This window comes from Neofelis nebulosa, chromosome 3, assembly GCF_028018385.1.
Source record: "Neofelis nebulosa isolate mNeoNeb1 chromosome 3, mNeoNeb1.pri, whole genome shotgun sequence".
Lineage (NCBI taxonomy): Eukaryota > Metazoa > Chordata > Mammalia > Carnivora > Felidae > Neofelis > Neofelis nebulosa.
In genome coordinates this window covers 175,923,253-175,940,511 of record NC_080784.1, presented here as the reverse complement: position 1 = coordinate 175,940,511, position 17,259 = coordinate 175,923,253, and the positions used below count along the sequence as shown (strand labels likewise).

Sequence of the window (17,259 nt, the reverse complement as noted above, 5' to 3'; positions counted from 1 at the left end):
AAATTCTTAATCCCTAAAGCTCTTTACCTGCTTCCATTACTATACTTACTTCTCCTTAATCGTTTGCAAACAAAAGAACTCACATATTTGTTACTGAACCAATCTACTAGTACAGAGGCATAAAAACAAAGAGAAAAAATCATTTTCCCAATAAGACTTATCCAACTGCCCATATAGTGGTGATGTTTTCAGCTTGATATGGAAAGACAGATGCTAGCAACCTTGTTAACAGCATAAATACACATGCAATTCTTAGAAACCTACATGGGTTCTTCTCCAATGTCTCCTCTTGGAGTTATACCAGATTTTCTTACCAGGTTTCATCCAAATCCATTACAGAATGGGACAGTCCTTTTTTTGTTTGTTTCTTGGCCACAATCACTGGATCCTGAAAGTTTTGTGAGAAGACACAGCAAGAAATGGAGTCAAACCCCTCCCCCTTTTTTTTCCTACTCTTCTGACTGCAATTTGTGATTTTCCTTTGTAATTCTTGTGTGTTTTTTGTTTGTTTTAGTTTGGGGGGCTCTTTTTTTTAAACATTAAGTGGTATTCTTCAGGAATCAGTTTTTTCTTTAACTCTGTGTACCTACTGCCTCTATTTTCTTATTCAGTTTCATGGCCCTATTTATTAGCTGTGTTTTTGATAACTGTGAAATCTTTACATCACGCCCACAGTTCTTTCCTAAGCTTTTGGCCAGTGTATACAACTGTCAACAAACACCTACCTTTGAATGCTTGTCAGTCCCTTTAGATACAGAATATACCAAAGTGAAATCTTCTATTCACTCCCAAGCCTGCACTTCCTTATTCCTATCACCCAGAGACAGAGTGAATCGCAGTTCTTGTTTACCTAAGATGCTTCCGATGGACCCTTGTCCCTGCATAATTCACATAAGTTCTGCCTTTATCCTCAAAAGTGACCCAGTTAGTGCTGCACTTGAAAGCTTGCATTAAAATTACATTTGGGGACCCCTTTATGTGCATAACTCTTTTTAAAGAAGAGGATAAAAAGAATGTTTTATCTCATGAGGAGAATCTTTAAAACACAACTTTTACTTTGCAGTGTGCTGGAGAAAATTAAATACAAAGCAAAAATTAAAAGTAGCCTGAAGTCCAGGGGCGCCTGGGTGACTCAGTCGGTTAAGCATCCAACTCTTGATTTCAGCTCAGGTCACGATCTCGCAGTTAGTGAGTTCGAGCCTTGCACCAGGCTCCATGCTGACAGTGCAGAGCCTGCTTGGGATCCTCTCTCTCCCTGTCTCTCTGCCCCTACCCTGCTCTCTCACTCAATCTATCTCAAAATAAATAAATAAACCTAAAAAAAAAAAAAAAGTAGTCTGAAGTCTGAAAATAAAAGAAACAACTAGAAGTCATTTAAAAAATGGTAAAATAAAATAACAAAAGAGAGATTCAGTGTATAGTATAAATATAAATGGTTTAAACTTCTCTATTAAAAGGCAGAGACTTGGAGTGCCTGCGTGGCTGAGTCAGTTAAGCATTCAACTCTTGGTTATGGCTCAGGTCATGATCTTGCAGTTCCTGATCTCGAGCCTTGTATCGGGCTCTGTGCCGACAGTGCGGATCCTGCTTGAGATTCTCTCTCTTTCTCTCTCCCTCTCCCTCCCTTGCTTATGCTCTGTCTCAAAATAAATAAACACTTAAAAAAAAAATAAACAAAAATCCAAGACTTTTAGCTTGGGTCAGAAAGGAGTAATGCCAATTGCCGTTCACCTAGAATAATGTGACAAAGAAAATAAACACTAAGAGGGAGGCAAAGATAAGGCAAATAAGTACAGCAAAAAGAAATTAGGGACTGCATGTTAATATCAGAAGAAATGCATTTAAGGAGAAAGAAAGCATACATATTCTTTTAATTTTTGATCAAAATAAAATTATGGTTTTGTATATGTCAAATAACTCTGTTTCAAATACAAGCCAAAAAGAGTAATAAAGAAGGAATTGAAAAAAAGACATGTGGAGGGAGAATTTAGCACAACTCTCCCAGTATTCCAAGATATTCCTGAATCTGTGGGATAGACAGGTATTTTAAAAATCATGTTTATTAATTCTTCCCAAAATGTGCTTTAGAAGAATATTCTCAACCAGCATCATATGATACATGCTATCTTTATATAGAGACTGACAATAAAGATATTTCATGGTTAAAAAAAAAAATGAGTCAATTTGCACAAAAATTACGAGTTCATCCTATCTATCCTAAAGTGGCTTTTTGTTTTCATTTGGGTATATTCTCCTTGATTATTTACATATGTCTTTATATTCACATTTATTAATTGTTAAAAAAACAATTGAAGTTACATTTTATATAAAGTCCTGCTTTATTTTCACCTAGTGGTATTTTTTCTTTCTCTAATTTCTGAATATGTCATTATTTAATTAAAGATACTTTTATTTTTGAGCATTAAAGTTGTTTAAAATATCTGATAGTATTAAAAATAAAAACTAAGTGGACCACCCCTTTTCAGAGATTTTTGTTCACCTCTCTGATTCTCTGATTATGTTTTTTTTTTTTTGTTAGACTGTAATAATTGGAATTTTGGAGCAAAAGTTATTGACATGTTAAAGGTTCTTTAACACTAGCTTTTATAAAAAAATAAAAATGCCAATTTATTAGACAAAAGTGTTATCCATTGATTTACATTTATTTATATCTATAGTTGAGTGATTTTTCATATTCATTGGCTGTTATTTTAGTCTTTTGTTAATTGATCATGTCCTTTGTTTTTTGTTTGTTTTATATTGGTGTCTTTAATAAATATGCTATTGCACTAAGTATCCTTTTAAAGTTAAGGATGGTAACCCTTTATTGTCTGTGTCAAATATTGTTTCATTTGGTCTTTGCATTTTTATAAACAGTGTCTTTTAAGGTGAATAATGTTTACTTCTTATGTAATCTATTAATCTTTTAATATTAATCTCGATGTTTCTTCCAGACCTTTAGTAACTGAAAGGCCCTCTATTCCTAAATTAGATAAATAGTCGCTTATATTTTTCTCCAATAGTTTTTTTTTTTTGTTCTCATATAATGTAATTCAGGATCTAACTTCTTCTGAATAACCTGTTGTCCCAGCACCACTTATGAAGCAATTATAAAAATTCACAGGATCTTATATGTAGAGAAGCCTAAAGATTCCACCAGAAAGTAAGTAGGCAAACAAAAACCTGTTAGAACTAATAAATTCAGTAAAGTTGCAGGATACAAAATCAATATATAAAAATCAGCTGTGCTAACAACAAACTATCTAAAAAGGAAATTAAGAAAATAATTCCATTTACAGTAGCATCAAAATAATAAAATACTGAATAAACTTAACCAAGGAAGTGAAAGACTTCTACACTGAAAACTACAAAATATTGATGAAGGAAATTAAGACATGAATAAATGGAAAGATATCCCATGTTCATGGATCAGAATAATTAATATTGTTGAAATGTTCATACTACCTAAAGTGATCTATAAATTCATTGCAGTCCCTATCAAAATCCCAGTGGGATTTTTTATAGGAAAAAGAAAAACAATTCTAACATTTGTATGGAACCACAAAAGGCCCAGAATAGAGCAATCTTGAAAAAGGAAAACAAAGCTGGAGGCATTACACTTCCTGGTATCAAAATATATCACCAAGCTACAGTCATTAAGCTAGTGTGGTACTGGCATGAAAACAGAAAAATAGACTAATGGAACAGAATAGAAAGCCCATAAATAAATTCATGCATGTGGGGTGTCACAAACACAAACATTCAGTCCATAGAATATGGTCAACTTATCTTTGACAAGGGAGCTGAGAATACACAGTGATGAAAGAGTAGTCTCTTCAGCAAATAGTGTTGGGAAAACTGGATATCCATATGGAAAAGAATGAAATTGGACCCTTATCTTACACCATACACAAAAATCAACTCAAAATGAGATACAGATATAAACATAAGACCTGAAACTGTAATAGTCCAAGAAGAAAGCATTTGTCTTAGCAATGATTTCTTGGATATGACACCAAAAGCACAAGCATCAAAAGCAAAAATAGACAAATGGGACTGCATCAGACAAAAAAGATTCTCCACACTAAAGGAAACAATGAACTGAGTGGACAGTCAACTGACAGAATGGAAAAAATATTTGCAAACCATATATCTGATTAGGAGTTAATATCCAAAATATATAAGGAATTCCTACAACTCAATAGCAAAAAACAAAAACAAAAACGGGCGAAGGACTTGAATGGACATTTCTTCAGAAAAACATACAAATGGCCACCTAGGTATATGGATGCTTAAAGATGCTTAACACCACTAATCATCAGGGAAATGCAAATGAAAACCACAGTAGGATGTCCAGTCACGCTTATTAGGCTGACTGTTCTAAAAAAAAAGTAAAATATAACGAGTGTTAGGATGATAGAAATTGGAATCTTGTGTACTTGGTGGAAATGTAAAATGGTGTAGCCACTATGGAAAACAGTATGGATGTTCCCCAAAAACTTAAAAATAGAACTACCATATGATCCAGCAATCCCACTTCTAGGCATTTATCCAAAAGAATTGAAATCTGGATCTCGAAGAGATATCTGCACCCCCATGTTCTTTGCAACATTATTCATAATCACCAAGATGTAGAAACAACCTGAATGTTCATTGATGAATGAATAGACAAAGTGTACATAGCTGTACGTACAATTGAATCCTCTTCTGCCTTAAAAAAAGACTGCCATAATTTGACCATATGAATGAGCCTGGAGGACATTATGCTCAGCGAAATAAGCCAATCACAGAAGGACAAATGTAGCATGGTTGCACTAACATGAGATATCTAAAACAGCCAAATTCATAGAATCGTGAAGTAGAGTGGTGACTGCCAAAGGCCGGGGTGAGGGGGACCTCAAGAGTTGTTGAACTGGTATAAAATTTTAGTTTTCCAAGATGAATAACTTTTAGAGATCTATATAGTTAACAATACTGTGCTATTCTCTTAAAAATTTACTAAGAGGGTAGATCTCATACTGTGTTCTTATCATAGTAAGTAAGTAAATAAAATCCATGATTTAAAATTCTGCACGTTTTATACACTAAATGCTTATATACCTTATGATCTCACTTTAGGGGAGGGGAGAAATGTTTATTTTATATTATTTTTATGTCTGATTTTTACCATAGCTCTTTGGGAGTTTTTAGGCAAAAATAGCTCACCACTTAAGAGTACCACTTCTCTAGGGTGACAATTTTCTTTATTTTTTAGTGCACGTTATACACACTGTGCTGTGATATGGCTAAGGTTCAATTAAAATAGGGGTTAGCCTATATAAGTTTTAGTGCAAAAAAAAATGTGAATGAGAAGAATAAGGCTACACTTTTCGATGAAAGAATTGTGGGTGACTGTGAGGTATGGTTATATAATTGTTGACTCTGAGAGGCACACCGATGTGTTTTTCCATTTTTAACTCAACAAACATTTATTGGGCATCTTCTCTGTGTGTGAAATATTATCAAAGACCCAGGATAACCAAAAAGAATGAAAGGACGTCCCTAAAGCAACCATTGGACCCTCCTGGGCTCAGAACTAGCACAGAGTTTGTTCAGTGAATCCAGGGTGCCAAGTACATCTGGCAACCAAAGGAAAGCTTTAGTGTCAGATCCAAAACGTCAGTGCACATGAGTAATCTGAGATTTTACCAAACAGGATTATTATAGTCAGTGAACAATACGTTCCTTGACTTCTTGAGATTGACTTTACCAAATTTGTCATGAGACATTCTCTCCTCCTAGGTCTTCTTTTATTCTAAGACCAGGTTACATATCTTTAAAAAAAAAAGAGAGAGAGAGAGAGAGGATGCCATGAATCTAAGGCCCTTGTGAATCTTTTATGTTCTTTGCATCTATTTTGAGGGAAGGTAAATATCAAGGCACTGTTTTCAGTACTCTCCAGGTGTTAACACATAAAATTGCCCTAACAACCATATGAAATGGTATTACCATTTGCAGTTTATGGATGAAGAACCCAAGGCAGAGACAGATTGGGTGATTAACCAACCAAAGCTAGGAAGTAATGGGAGGTTTGGAAGGGGCAGTCTTCATTTTTCTCTTTAATTCAGAGCCCTCTACCCCCCGCTCCCCATGTTAATGTCGGTATTGTCTGTAGTCCTAGCCACGCTCTTCTTTGGCATGTACTAGAGAGGATGTGACTGACTTGGCTCTACTACCAAGATTAACGTTGGTCTTAGTACAAATCTCTAAGCGGCTTTGTAGGGCTTCTCTCCCCCCCTGCCCCCACCAAGTTCTCAAGCTGACTTTAACCAACTACGATGGGTAAATATTAACTTTTAGGTCAGCACCACCATGCGTCACAGGCCAGAGTCTAAATACCAGGGAACTTTAGTCTCTTCCTGTGTTCTCTCACATGGGCAGAGGAAGACAGAAATGCAGCCTCAGATGTTTCCCTGCAAATCAGCTAGATGGTTGTGCCACTTTGTTCATTCAGTATGATCACATTGTGTCTTTGTAGATATGTGGATGATACATTTTTAATGACCACGATAATCAGAGGAATTCCACTGTTGGTCATCAGATCTCTATGCGTTTGGGTTCACAAGTACAGATACATGTTCAAAGAAATACAAAATACAAACACACACACACACACACACACACACACACACACACACACACACACTAAAGGTCAAGGGATCTTATAAATTATTTAATGCAAGCCTTTCAATTTATTAAAAAAAAAAAAAAAGGAAAATGAAGGGGTGCCTGGGTGGCTCAGTCGGTTAAGCGTCCGACTTCAGCTTGGGTCATGATCTCATGGTTCATGAGTTCGAGCCCCACATCGGGCTCTGTGCTGACAGCTCAGAGCCTGGAAAGTGCTTCAGATTCTGTGTCTCCTTCTCTCCCTGCCCCTCCTCTGCTTGCGCTCTGTCTCTCTCTCAAAAATAAATAAACATTTTAAAAAAAATTTTTTAAAAAGGAAAATCAATACCCAAAATATTATTTACCAAAATCACATAGATGTTATTTTTGAAAAAGCACTCCCATGTTAGCTCTCTATGTACTACTGCACTTTAAATTGTTTTAATTTTTCATCACAGCTATGTAGTAGGGTACAGTTAGAAGATGTCCTAGTTCTGCAAGGGTTCTCAGGAAAAAGAACAGGTCCCAGTTCTCCTGCTCCTTAGTTCCTCTTCCCCAGAGAAACCATTTTCAACTCTTAGCCTGGTATCATCTCCACATACCTTCATGGCAAGCAAGTATTGCCACCTCCTGATTGTGTTAGTTTGGGACATTGTACATGGACTCTCTCTAATGGATGATGAGAACTTAAGCTCTTTCTTCTTCTTATCCACACCATGCACAATCAGTTTCTATCCTCACGGTATAATTCTGTCTTGGTTTTAATTAGAAAAATATGCAAGGTTTACACTGACTGTATAGTTGACCCTTGATCAACATGAGTTTGAACTGTGCATGTCTACTTGTATGCAGATTTTTTTCATGAATAGAGTACTGTAGATGTATTTTCTGTTCCCAGTGATTTTCTTAAATTTTTTTTTAATGTTCATTTACTTTTGAGAGAGAGAGACAGAGCATGAGCGAGGGAGGGGCAGAGAGAGAGAGGGAGATACAGAACATGAAGCAGGCTCCAGGTTCCAAACTGTCAGCACAGACCCCGACGCAGGGCTGCGAACTCACAAACTATGAGATCATGACCTGAGCCGAAGTCGGACATTTAACTGACTGAGCCACCCAGGCACCCCTTCCAGTGATTTTCTTAATAGCATTTTCTTTTCTCTAGCTTACTTTATTATAAACATACAGAATACAATACATATATATAACATGTGTTAATCAACAGTTTAAGTTGTCAGTAAGGCTTCAGGTAAACAGTAAGCTATTAGTAGTTAAGTTTTGGGGGAGTCAAAAGTTATACATGGATTTTCAACTGTACAGGGGAGCCAATGCCCCTAATCACTGCATTGCTCAAGGGTCAATTGTATATGCTATTCAGAAATGGGGCATATACTAAACTTTTTTTTTCTTGCACAACTTATCCCTAGAGTTAATAATTTCCTTTTTACTTGTTTATTTTTGTATGTTTGTGTTTCTTGAGTGTGTGGGTTTTTTTTATGTTTATTTATTTTTGAGAAAGAGCACATGCCTGAGCTGGGGAGGGGCAGAGAGAGAGAGAGAGAGAGAGAGAGAGAGAGAGAGAGAGACGTTATCTGAAGCAGGCTCCGGGCTCTGAGCTGTCAGCACAGAGCCCAATGCGGGACTTGAACTCATGAACAGAGAGATCATGACCTCAGCAGAAGTGGGATGCCTAACTGAGCCACACAAGTGCCCTTTGAGTATGTGTTTTTTACGTATTTATCCATACAGTACTTAAATATTTACCAGTTGTCTAAATACTCTCTCAAGATGTTCCATGATTCTGTCAGTTTCATATGAGGTGTTGGGTAGAAGTCTCTCTCGGGGACTTCGGACCTGCTCATCTGGACTGGTTGTCCTCTCAGCCTGGTTACGCCGAGATCTCTTGCCATCACCATCTGAAAGAGTCCCTTCCCTTCTCTCCTGTGGTGGAGCTCCTATTTCCTAGATGTCATGCCTTACTTTTGTTTGTTTTATTCCCTCAACATTCATGGACCATGTCCTACAATAGCTTTCTAAGAAAAAGTATATGGAGGAAAAGATTATTTAAGGACTTGCCTGTCTAAAAATGTCTGTATTCTATTTCCCCACTTGAATGATAGATTGCATAGAGACTTCTATGTTGGAAATCATTTTCACTCAAAACTTTTTTTTTTCCTTTAGAATTTTGAAGACACTGCTCCGTTGTCTCCTTATTCACAATATGGCTGTTGAAAGGTATACCACCATTTCAATTCTCAGTCCTTTATATATAACTGTATTTTCTTTTTGGATGTTGGTTGAATATTCTTTATCCTAGTATTATGAAAGTTCACAGTAATATACCTCAGGTGTGGATTTATTTTCATTGTGCTGGGTACTTGTTGGGCCCTTTGAATCTAGAAAATCTACCCTCTAATTTTGAGGAATTTCCTTGAATCATTTTATTAATGTTTTCTTCTCCTGTGGGTGTTTTACTTCACTTTCTAGATCTCCTGGAATTCCTTGATTATTTATCTGCTTTTCTTATCCTTTTTCAACATAGATTCCTTCAACTGAGGTTCTTATATATGTGGTTATGTTTTTCATTTCTAAGAGTTATTTGGGGGGGGGTTGCTTTTTGAATGCCTTTTTTTTACAGCATCATTTTCTTGCTTCATGATGCCCTGTATTCTCTTATATCCATGAGTTTTTGAATAATAATTTTTGAAATTTTCTTTTGCCTCATAGTTCCCAGCTCCCTCTAGATTGTTTCCGGTTTTCCTCCGGCTATTTGATAGTCACTGATGTTCTGCTCACATGTAAGAGCAGGAAAGTAAAAACTGAAGTTCAGAATATGAAGGGGAGTGGGAGGGAACACTCACTGAGGGTCACTTGTAATACTGATCTGGCCGAGCCAGTTGCTGGGGAACTTCTAGTGTCAGTATCTTCAGGGCTTTCCCCATGGATTGGTCACATCCTCTAAGAAAACTCCTCTAAGCTCTTGCCTGGAGGGTAAGAGCCTGTCTGCCAGTGTGCGTTTGGGAGATGAGCGTGGGGAGTAGACTGTAGGAATCCTCCTATCTTGGTGTGATGTCCCACCCTGAACATTGCCCAGTACACCACCCCCCTCCCCAGTTCAGAGACCTTCTGGTTTTGCCCCCTCTGCAGGATAAACTTCCAGGCTCCTGCTGAGGTGCTGTCTCGCAGGTGACAGTAGGGGAAGGAAGGGAGTGTCAGCTGCTTCTTAAACAGAGTTCAACCACTACCACCGCTCTGGCCCCAGCTTCCCCCCTGCCTGAGGCACCTGCTGCCTCCAGTCACCACCAATCGCTGAGCCTTTTGATGACCCTGCAGTGTAAACGGTGGTGCTCATCTGTCCACTTGCAGCTTCTGGCCTAGCTTTCTCAGGTCCACCAGATGAGTGGCCACTGTCCGCCTGCTTCCTAGCTTTCAAAATGCTGTCATTGTCACCTCTCCTGGTTCTGTTGTTAAAAAGATACATGTACATACACACATATAATTATTTTAGTTTTAATAAGATTTAGGAGTAGCCCAAAATTGAATAGTATTTTTTTTAACGTTTATTTTTGAGAGAGAGAGACAGACAGACAGACAGCACACAAGCAGGGAAGGCGCAGAGAGAGGGGGACAGAGGGTCTGAAGGGGGCTCTGCACTGACAACTGTGAGCCCGATGAGGGGCTTGAACTCACAAGCTGCAAAATCATGACCCAAGCCGAAGTCGGCCACTCAACCAATTGAGCCGCCCAGGTGCCCAAGTGAGTATGTTGGATCCACTGTCTTTACCTGATGTCCTACCAACACATATTTAAATACAGATAGTATTTACCAACATATTACACCACAGAGGTCCAAGAGCATGTAATTATCCACTCTAATTTGTGATAAATGACAGGATTCCAAATAAAAGATTTTTTAAATTGTTTATCAGGAAACACAAAAACCTAATTCACCTGTGAACATAAATTCTTCTCTCTCACTGTTTAACATATAACTTAAAAATCATTCTAGGCATTTTCAACAAACAACTACTTTATTGTATATCTGCTTGTTCCATGGCACTGTGACCTGTTCTGTAGAGCTTATAACCCTCTCTTTGCCCCTACCCCTCGACTGAGATTTATCATGCCACAAATGATTAAAGTTTGAGACTGTATTTCATTTATAAAATGGCTTGGGGACTTTTTGCAGGTGAGAGAAACTATTCCTTAAACTACAGACAGTGCCAAGAAAGTGAATGTTGGCATCTATTATCTGCCCTGCAGTCACTTTATCATTTTTTCTCTTTCCCCAGTGGGGTGCCACTGGCATTTTGAATGAGAAAAAATTCTGTTACGCTGCACAAGCCCAAGCGTCACAGTCTGGTCAGCACGTAAACATTAAATGCCATTCGTGCCCTGTCACTGAGACACTAAAACACTAATCGCCCCATGTATTTCCAGATGTCCTTCCCGTATAGCCAAGTGTCCCCAAGGGGCAGTAACCTCCCTCCCCAGAAAGTCACGGATTTTTCACACAGTTCTTTGAAATGGATCCCGTTATGTTTTATAACAAAGATCACAAAGCCTCTGATAGGTTAAATAAGTTCTTTATGTTCACCATAAGCCAGCACCTGATTTGAAAATGAAGTCTAATTCCAAAGGTTGCTCTGTCTGTTAGCAGTTGCTGAAAGAGTTCATGGAGGTTGTATTAGCTTGGGCTGCCATGACAAAATATCAGAGACTGAGTGGCTTAAAAAATAGAAATTTGTGGGGCGCCTGGGTGGCTCAACTGGTTAAACATCCAACTTCAGCTCGGGTCATGATCTCACGGTCGTGAGTTCGAGCCCCGTGTCGGGCTCTGTGCTGATAGCTCGGAGCCTGGAGCCTGCTTTGGATTCTGTGTCTCCCTCTTTTTTTGGCCTTCCCCTGTTCATGCTCTGTCTGTCTCAAAAATAAATAAACATTAAGAAAAAAAATTTTTTTAATACAAATTTGTGTTTTCACAGTTTAGGAGGCTAGAAAGTCCAAGATCAAGGGCCCAGGGAGGTTCAGTTTCTGGTAAGAACTTTATTCTTGACGTGCTGTGGCTGTCTTGTTGCTCTAACCTCATGTGGCCCTAAGCTTGTGCATGGAGAGAGAGAGGAGAGCTCTCTGGGTGTCTCTTCTTATAAAGGCATGAATCCTATCAGACCAGGATCCTACTCTCATTTAACCTTAATTACTTCCTTAGCTGCTCTTTCTCCAAAGGTAGCCAAAATGGGGGGTTAGGACTTTAACATATGAATTTAGAGGGAACACGTTCAGTCCATAACAGAAGTTGAGGACTGAAAATACACCATTTGATTGGTGCTTGAACACCGGATGACCTCTGTACCGACAATTTTGGTATAGAGGTAAGGCCAGAGGCCATATGGCAAGGAAGCAGATACTCCAGGAAAATGTGGTGATGATCTGTATCTTAGGGCAGAGAGAGATGGGAGAGTGAGTGAGCAACACTCAAAGTTGAGAACCTGGTGTATAGTAGAGACCAAAAGGAGAGGTATATGCCATCTATGTTTTCCTCCACAAATGGAAATTACACACTCGTGTGTTATGTGCACACATACGTAGCATTCCTGTCTTAATTGGGGCTGCTATAACAAATCACCACGGACAGGGTGGCTTAAACAACAAACATTTCTTTCTCGTGGTTCTAGAGGCTGGAAATGCAAGATCAAGATCCCAGCTTGGTCAGGTTCTTGGTGAGGGTCCCCTTCTGGGTTATGTGCTCACATAGCCATTCTTTGGTTCCTGCACAAGACAGAGTGAGAGAGTGATCAATCTCCCATCTCTTCCTTTTACAAGGACACTCATTCTTTTTCTTTTTTTTTTTTTTTAACTATTGATTTATTTGAATTTTTTTTCTTTGAATAGAAAGAGAGACAATGCAGGCGAGGGGCAGAGAGAGAGGGAGACAGAGGATCAGAAGTGGGCTCTACGCTGACAGCAGAGAGCCCGAAGTAGGACTCAGACTGATGAACCCACGAGACCATGAGCTAAGCTGAAGTCAGACGGTGCCCTACAAGGGCACTCATTCTGCCATGCAGCTTAGCACTCCTGACTTTATCTAACCCTAATCACCTCCCAGAGACCCCCACCTCCAGATACCGTCATAGTGAGGATTAGGACTCGAACATGTGAACGTGGGACACAAATATTCAGCCCATAGCACTTCCCTCACAGCCGAATTAGCACTGACATTTCAAAAAAGAGGAAGTGGCAGAAAGAGTAAAGATGAGGGACAAAGTGGGTTCTGTCTTGAAAATACTTCACCTGCATTGGATTATGTCCATCATGAGGCCATTTGAGAACAGGAAATGCATTCTTAATGTATCCGTTATCTATTGCTGCACAGTAAGGTATCCCCAAAGTAGTGGTTTAAAACAACAGTAAACATCATCTTCAATGGTTTCAGTGGGTCAGGAATTAGAGAGTGGCCCCAGTGGGCATTTTTGGCTCAGGGTATATCATAAGGTTGCAGTCAGTTGTCAGCCATGGTTTTAGTCACTAAGGATTGACTGTTACACTTCCAAGATGGTACAAGTCCTCCTCAAGGGGCCTCTTTACTGCTTGTGTCCTCACAGCATAGCATCTGGCTTCCCTCAGAGTGAACAACAGGAGAGAACATCACAGAAGCCGTAAGGCCTTTCCTAACCTAGCCTTGACTTAATCATGTACCATCATTCCCGCCATATTCCTTTCATCCCACAGGACAGCCCCAGATCAGTGTGGGAAGGGAACTACGCAGGGACGCAGACCAGGAGGCAGAGGCCACCGTGGGCCAGTGGGCAGGCTGACCACCCCACCTAATAACCGTTCTGCTGTAGTTTCTCACCTTTTACTGCTTAGTGAGAAAAGGACTTGTTTAAGAAGTGAAGGTTAGGGGCGCCTGGGTGGCGCAGTCGGTTAAGCGTCCGACTTCAGCCAGGTCACGATCTCGCGGTCCGTGAGTTCGAGCCCCGCGTCAGGCTCTGGGCTGATGGCTCGGAGCCTGGAGCCTGTTTCCGATTCTGTGTCTCCCTCTCTCTGCCCCTCCCCCGTTCATGCTCTGTCTCTCTCTGTCCCCAAAATAAATAAAAAACGTTGAAAAAAAAATTTTTTTTTAAAAAATAAAAAAAAGAAGTGAAGGTTAACTAGATACCCTCCTCCCATGTGTATCTAAGGCAGATGACCGAGGTGATGTTGACAGAGGCCAAAGCAGTAGTCACTCTTGGAGAGTCCAAGAAGTGTGAAGGAGCAGAATTTGGTGCCAGGAGGGTAAAGAAGGATGCTTGGTCCCAGAAAAGAGAAGAGAAGGTAGAGGCCCAAGGACTCCAGCCTCTCTGCTGATTCAAGACATCCAGATTTAAGATGGAATATTAGCAGGTGCCAAACTAACAGTTCCAACATTTGTTCAGTCCAAAGGCACTAAAATTGGACAATAGAAAGAGGTTATTCATTTCAATTCTGCAAACATTTGTATGTTTCCTCTAGGACAGGAAAAGAATAGCGATGGGACAGTAACACAGAGGAGGGAAGCTACCAACGAGTAGCTAACTCGGCTGGGTACACAATTGCTTTGAGTTTTTATGGGAACCCAGTGAGGTCACTGCTGTTGTTTTCATTTAGTGGGAGTAAAATTGAACCTAGAAGATTTATGGTCAGCCACATAACCTGTTAGTAGGGGCCAAAATTGCACTTAACTTTAAAATAGGCCTTCCCAGCCTCTAAAAATCAAACTGAATTAGTTCGAGTATAGGTAAGGGCAGCCACAGGAAAGCTTAAGGTGGGTGAGAACTAGCCTCTCTCCAACATCTCCCCTCCCAAGATACAATGAGAGCAAGTCTCAGACCAAATTCCCCACACATGTATTTTTTAATGTTTATTTATTTATTTTTTATTTATAAATAAATAATATTTTAGATTATTTGTTCTTTCTTTATTTATTTTTATTAGGGAGAGGGAGAGAGCACAAGCAGGGAAGGGGCAAAGAGAGAGGGAGAGAGAACAGGGGAGGGGCAGAGAAAGCAGGGAGAGAGAGAATCCCAAGCAGGCTTTGCACACTGACAGCACAGATCCTGATGCAGGGCTTGAACTCATGAACCATGAGGTTATAACCTGAGCCAAAATCAAAGAGTCCAAAGCTTAACCAACTGAGCCACGCAGGTGCCTCCCCAACATGCATGTATTTTTAAGCCACATTTACTAGCAAGCAGCCGCAAAGCAATACGTGTATCTGTTTTGTAAACTTGAAATGCTGGTTGTCTAACTTTTTAGGTTATTGTCCCACCACCCTGCAGAAAAGATCCTTGATGACCTGACAGTATTCCAGACATAGTATTCGGTTACTATCCTAGTCAGCATCAGGCAGCAGAAATTAGGGAATCCAATGGTGTGGGTCACAGGACCGGGAATCTGGCTTCAGACAACATGCCCAAGGGTGCAGAGTGCAGGCTTCTCTAGAGTCAGGCTCCCTGTTCATAAGGGGCCAGGGAAGCCCATCTGCAAACCTCAAGTCACCCAGCTGGTGTCTGTTTGTAACATTTCATTCCCTGATCGATAAGCCACAAATTTCACAAATGAAAACCCATTTATGCCATTCACTCACTCATATCTTAATCGGGGGGCAGCTGGAGTTGCATTTGGGGTGGTCTTCCCGATTAGATACTAGTTGATCACCCCCGAAGTGTAAAATTTTTACTACCGCTAGGGTTTAATAAATGAAACATTTACATCATACTGTTTAGGGTGAAGTAAGCTATAGACATCAAAGCAAAAAGACCTGTAAATTCTCAGCCCAGAGAGTGGACACAGGCAGAGCTACGTTGAGGACCAACACATACTGTCCCGTTGGAATCCAGTACCAAATTCGATGTACAGTTACCTTCACATTGCTTCATGTGAAGCTTCTTAATCAGATTATAAGATTCTTGGAAAGAGTGGGTCATACACATACTTTTTTTATTTTTCCACAATGGCTATCACAGTGCTAGACACATACAGGTACATAGAGGTGTAGAATGTATACTTTTCCATTGTTAAAATCTATGGCAATATCTTACAAATGTTTGGGCCTGAGGATTCTGTATTTGCTTTGAAATTCTAAAGTGCCTCAATGGACCAAAAACCCGGAGACATCAAAACACCACCTGGCTCACTTGAAATGATCCAGTGCAATTTAGGACTGCAACGAATAATGGAAATGTTATACATTTTGTGTGGTTTTCTTTTTTTTTTTTTAATGTTTATTTATTTTTGAGAGACAGAGAGAGAGAGAGACAGAGACAGAGCCACAGAGAGAGGGAGACACAGAATCCGAAGCTGGCTCCAGGCTCTGAGCTGTCAGCACAGAGCCTGATGTGGGGCTCGAACTCACGAACTGTGAGACCATGACCTAAGTTGAAATCGGATGCTTGACTGTGCCACCCAGGCGCCCCACTTTTTGTGTGGTTTTCTTTTCATGTCAATTCGCAGCCTTGGTTCCAAGATATATTAAGCTTCATCAGGCGATAAGCATAACGTATGAATCCTAATATCTAAATGTAAGTGGCAATACCTGGCTTCGCTTCAGAATTTTTTTAGTTGAGTTTGTCCATTTCCACCAAATGTAATCCTGTCGATCATCAGCTCCGGGGAGACAGAAGTTAGTACTTGGTTTGTTTTTATTCCAGGTGTTGCTCGAATGTTAATAGTTGAAAAGCACTGTACTATTTGACCCGGAAGAGCTTTGACTAAAGGGATTTCCACGTTTTCACTCCTGTCCCCAGGGAGGAAAGGTATCTAGGTCCTTCTGTTTAACAGGTAATCACTGCACCTGGCAGCAGTTAGTGCTGAGTGTTTGGTTTTGTTAGGCAATAGCCCTCAGCCCCACGGCCAGCCCGCAGCCACACCCCAGCCAGCAGGGCCCAGGGCTGGGTTTTCTGTTTGGTTTTTAACCATTGCACAACTGTGTAAAGTCCTCAGAACCTGCTAGGATTTTAGCCGTGGGATGTGAGCTTTTGGGGCGCCTCTGGCACAAAGAAAGGAGAACGGGCAGAACAGCCGCACTGTAGGTCTGATGAGGTCAAAAGCCTGGTGAGAAAATGCTTCAGGAAGAAAACGGTTTTTTGCAATGGCTCAGAGAGAGGAGGAAGCCCTTATAGATTCACTGAAGCGGTCTCCTAGGCAGGAAAGCTGCCGATGAGTTTAGGAAAGGAAGAGTTTGAGATTGAATTAGAAAGACTGATCCCGTAAATGTACTTTGCATTCCTTCCAAATTCACATAAAAGGACACAGGAGTATGTATGCAGTATTTAAAAATGCTGCCGTTGAAGGAACTATTCTCGTGAACAGTTTTAGCCCTGGTGTATATTATATAAACTCCACCAGAAGGGGAAAGCTTCCTCCTTGGTTCCAGCTTCAGTTTGCACATATAAATACACACACACACACACACACACGCACACGCACACTCATTTTAATATTATTAATTTCAAAAATTCAGTGTAGGTAATTTTGAATTTTCAAAAATTCAGTGTAGGTAATCTGGTTCAGTGCTCATGGTTTGAGATTTTAATTCTGACATATTTGGTTTATCACATTTTGAAATTTTTTTGTATTTGGTTTATCACATTTTGAGAT

General features: G+C 39.9%; 1 protein-coding gene across 5 annotated transcripts in view; it reads left to right on the top strand.

Moving 5' to 3' along the window:
• Window positions 1–17,259, top strand: part of C3H4orf19 (chromosome 3 C4orf19 homolog) — an 87,242-nt gene that overhangs the window by 33,239 nt on the left and 36,744 nt on the right. For 2 of the 5 annotated variants that reach the window (XM_058722880.1, XM_058722877.1), the window contains exon 2: window positions 8,824–8,877. The exons of 2 other annotated variants lie outside the window; for them this stretch is intronic. The gene's annotated coding sequence lies outside the window, so the exon portion shown is untranslated. Of the gene's footprint in view, window positions 1–8,823; window positions 8,878–11,627; window positions 11,680–17,259 lie in introns of all 5 variants that reach the window. One more of the 5 variants, XM_058722879.1, reaches the window with a different exon arrangement.